We start from the raw sequence: 4,509 nt of genomic DNA on the forward strand, positions 1-4,509 counted from the left end.
CCCCGCGCTGAGCCGGCAGTCCCACACCCACCCCCCGCCTCCGCGGTCCCCGGCCGTTGGTACCGTCCTAGCGCAACGCCTTCCCCGCGGCCAATCCAAGGGCTCACTCGGCGCGGCCACGCCCCCGCCCGCCGGTGGGCGGGGCCTACCGGACGCGCTCCGGACGGCCCCCTTTAACCTTCCCCTTCCCGGACCGGGCCCGCTTAACTCTATCGGCGCCGGCTCCCGTCTCTGCTCTTCCCTACCGCGCCACTCTGCCCCACGGACATAAACTGGCCTCTCACTTCTCTCTTGCCCTCGCTCGCTTTTGCTTTTTCTTCCCTTCTTTCTCTCTTTTCTCTCCACCCCCCACTACCCATCTTCGCTTTTTCTTTCCTGCTTTTCTTTTTTTTTTTTAGAAAGCAGGATTTACTGAGAGGACAGAAAAGCTCCCACAGTGAGAAGGGGACCCGAAGGGGTGGCCCTTCTTTCCTGCTTTTCATAGGTAGGTAGGTAGAACTGGGGAGTTGTGACTCCCGAGGCCAAGTTCTATTTGTGAGAAGCATTCCCACCCACTTTGGCCCTCTTAATCTGCCTTGACTTCTGCTCCGGGTTCTGCCTGTCTAAATGTATCCTCCTATGAGGCCCGCCGTCCTGCACTGAGCGCAGATGGCTCTTCCTTCTGACAGGAACAGAGTTCCCTGCTTCATATTTTCAGTGGCATTTTAGCAAAAGTGTGAATCGTTTACTGGAATATTCGTTGTTTTACATCCATCTTTTTGCTAAGGATGGGGAAGGTCTCAAACTCCTGTCCTCATGAAGACAAGTCAGTTGTCTGGGTCTGCAATGCACCCAGTAGCACCCCATAAATGGTTTGAATGAAAGATCTCCTTCCCTTTCCTTAAGTAGTTCACTTTCCAGTGACTTTATGCAGAGCATCCACCGTATCTATCCATTTATTCACCATCTAATAAGCTTGGACTCAGTGTGCCTGACCCTGAAATACAATGCACCATGGGGTAAGATGAAAAACTGAGCTGATACTTTTTTTCAGGACAAAGAGTTCATTGAATCAGCAAAGTTTAGTGGACAGAACTCTTCCTCACCAGCTGTATAATAAGGATGTGCCGTTTAACTCCTGCGAGCATCGGTCTCCTTAGCTGGAACATGGACATTTATCTTAGTACCTACTTTACAGTGTTATTGTGAAGATTAAATTAGGAAATGTGTGGGGAAAGTACTCGAAAATTATTATTATTATTATTATTATTTTTTTGAGTTGGAGTCTCACTCTGTCGCCCAGACTGGAGTGCAGTGGCCGCTCCCGTCCACCGCAGCCTCGACCTACTGGGCTCTGGCGATCCTTCCACCTCAGCCTTCTAAGTAGCTGGAATTACAGGCACGCGCTATCATGCCCGGCTAATTTTTTGATTTATTGTAGAGATGAGGTCTCGCTGCCCAGGCGGGTCTCAAACCCGCGGGCTCAGGCAATCCACTCACCTCAGCCTCCCAAAGGTGCGGGATTACAGGCTGAGCCACCGAGCCCAGCTTCGAAAATTATTGAGTAAAATAAGTTATTATTCCTGTGTGTATTTACTGAGTACTTACTATTAGAAGAGCCCAGAGAAAGAGTTGGTTCTACACCCTACCCCAGACAATGTACAAGGGGGGACCCCCCTAAAGCCTGAATTTATAAAAAATTGTGTATTTATTCTTACATGTTTAAACTTCAGTCACCTTCAAATTACTCTCCATATGATGCAATACACCTATCGAAATGCTTTTTTCATTCAAAATAGTTTTTGAATTCGTCAGTTTTGATAGCTTTTAGTGCTTCTGCTGTTTTATTTCACCTCTTCCACATCAGCAAAACATTTCCCTCTGAGGATTTTTTCATTGGGGAAGCAAAAAAAGTCACTTGGGGTGAGATTGGGTGAATAGGAAGGGTGGGGCATGGGGGGTCATGCCATTTTTTGGTCAAAAACTGCTGAACGTTTGCGCAGTGTGGGCAGGTGCATTGTCATGGTGGAAGAACCAGTCACCTGTTTGCCACAACTCCGGACATTTTTTCTGCAAATCCTGATGCAAGCTTCTCAATACTTCCAGATAAAAACTTTGACCACTTGACTGGGCTCAGTGGCTCAGCCTGTAATTCCAGCACTTTGGGAGGCTGAGGCAAGTGGATTGCCTGAGCCGCGGGTTCCAGAACAGCCTGAGCAACTTGGCGAGACCTCGTTTCTACAATAAATTTTTTAAAAAATTAGTCAGGCATGGTAGCACCCACCTGTAGTTCCAGCTACTTAGAAGGCTGAGGTGGAATGATCGCCGGAGACTAGCAGGTCAACACTGGGGTAGCCGTAGTGTGCCACTGCCCTCCAGCCTGGGCAACAGAGTGAGACTCCAACTAAAAAAAAACAAAAGCAAAAACTTTGACCATTTGATCCAGAGAAACAAATTCCGAGTGTACTACAAGGGGCCTGCCCTCCAAAAAGATAATTCCTGGGTTTTTTGGGTCCCCCCTTGTAGTTAGGGAGCCAGCATTAATCACTGCAAGGAGTGTACAGTCAAATGCAGAAGACATTGTATAAGCCTTTTACTGAATGTTGTTGGAAAGAGTTGGAGGTTATTTTCTGACCAGGAATATGTAATTCTGGGGGAAATGAGCTGCATGATAATGAAAATCTACCTTATATCTATACACAGAACATTGGTCAGCCTGCAGTCAGCTAATCTGAATCTGTTCACTACATCAGGAGATCATAATGCAAAATTCCTCTAAGACACTTTACTCTAAAGGAGGCTCCTTTCTTGCCTGTAACTCTGACAAGGACAGTGAGGGTGAACACTCCAACTGTCACTGCTCAGAAGAAGGTCAGCTTATCCTGCAACCTCAGCTTCCTGGACAGATGATTCCTTCTGTCTTTAAGCACTTTTTGGGGGGTTGGGGCAGGTCATGGCTTCTCTAGGCAACCCAGTCCTATACTTAATTTCACATCCATCTATCCATCCCACATGGTGCAGGACACAACACACTTCCTCCTCCTGTGGAGAGTCATAGGTTTGGGGCCACTGTGTCAAAGGTTCTTAAACAGCAAAACTGTCCTGCTTCCCTGTCCCCATCCCACCCACCCCCACCCCTGTTTTCCCTTCACCAGGCTCTTCCTGAATGTGTGCACAGCACCAGCACTGTGCCTGATACTCTATGACGTCAGTGTTGGCCCCCTCCTCCTGAAATGGGTTCTTTCCCAACCAATCGACAGTCAATGAATGTATTCTAAGTACTGTGAGGCATGCAATCACTTCAGAAGGGAGTTTGCATGACTAGCACAGAGGAAGCAGCTGCAAGGAACAGGGACACTTAAATTATGCAGCACAGATTCTATGATCTCTGAAAAATTAGAGTCCAGGAAGAAAGTGTGGGCTGGTATTGAGGTGAGCAAAACATGGGTGGGAGAAGAGAGGAACAGTGCTGTGTGAACTTACAATAGATATTGCATGACAGGAAAACTGTTCATTCATTTATTCATTCATTCATTTAATGAATGCCTACCAAGTGCAAGCCACTGAGCTACCAGAGATGAAAGAGGGTGGTCCCCACCTATGAGAAGCTGACAAGAGCCCCCGTGGAGGAGTTCTGAGCACTTTGTCAAGACTCCTGCAATGCTCCTTTTTTTCTTTTTGGTATGTTGCTCAGTCTGGTCTCAAACTCCTGTTCTCAAGCAATTCTCCCATCTTGACCTCACAAAGTCCTGGAATTACAGGCACAGGCCACTGCGCCCAGCCCCATGCCATGGTCCTTTAACCAGTGTGATGGATTGTGGCTCTAGGTGTCTTTGTCTAACCTCTTTTTTGTGTCTTTCTTCTGTGTTCCCAAACTGCTAGACTCTTAAAGACAGAACTTATTTCCCACTTGTGGAGTGCCTCATGCAAACTACCTTCTCCAGACTGCTGTGTTTAAGCTCATTCAACCAGAGCAGGAATTTGTCCCCCTCTAGCCAAGGGTGGATCTGAGGATGTCCACATCCTCAGCAGAGGAATCTTGGTTATTAGCCCCAGAATGGAACCCTGTCAGAGGCTTGTCCATGGCCTGCAGACTCCAGTGGGAATTCCTCCACCTGGGATTGACAGTCCCAGACCACCTGTCTGGGCCCACTTTCTGCAAATTCCTTATCCCAAAAGGGCTCACTACTTTTCTTGTCCTGCCTCCACGGATGTGATCACACTGGTTCTTCCTCCAGGTCCACCTGCACTTCCACTTGTAAAAGTGTTATAGATCTCTCAATGCCACTTGTCCCAGAAGCCTTTCGCAGCCTTGCCAACAGTACATGCTTCTTCAGCTTCTGAGAACCAGCACTGAATCTGCCCCCGTCTTGTGGTATGGTTTGTACTGAAGTCTTTGGGGATCTGTCTGACCCATTCCCCTGATCATACTGACATCTGTGTCTTCTGTAGCATGAATGCTGTACATGGCCCGGGGTAGAGACTCAATGCTTGACAAAGAAGTTTGATGGGAACAGGTCCTGTGGGGGG

The 4,509-nt window shown here is 47.9% G+C and overlaps 1 protein-coding gene across 1 annotated transcript in view; it reads right to left on the minus strand.

Moving 5' to 3' along the window:
* Window positions 1–118, minus strand: part of FAM20B (FAM20B, glycosaminoglycan xylosylkinase) — a 41,331-nt gene extending 41,213 nt beyond the window's left edge. Inside the window, exon 1 of the mRNA XM_008065138.2 lies at window positions 64–118. The gene's annotated coding sequence lies outside the window, so the exon portion shown is untranslated. The remainder of the gene's footprint in view (window positions 1–63) is intronic.
* Between the last annotated feature and the right edge of the window lie 4,391 nt (window positions 119–4,509).

The sequence above is a fragment of the Carlito syrichta genome, unplaced genomic scaffold (genome assembly GCF_000164805.1).
Source record: "Carlito syrichta isolate Samal-C Ts95f unplaced genomic scaffold, Tarsius_syrichta-2.0.1 Scaffold308161, whole genome shotgun sequence".
Classification (NCBI taxonomy): Eukaryota; Metazoa; Chordata; class Mammalia; order Primates; family Tarsiidae; genus Carlito; species Carlito syrichta.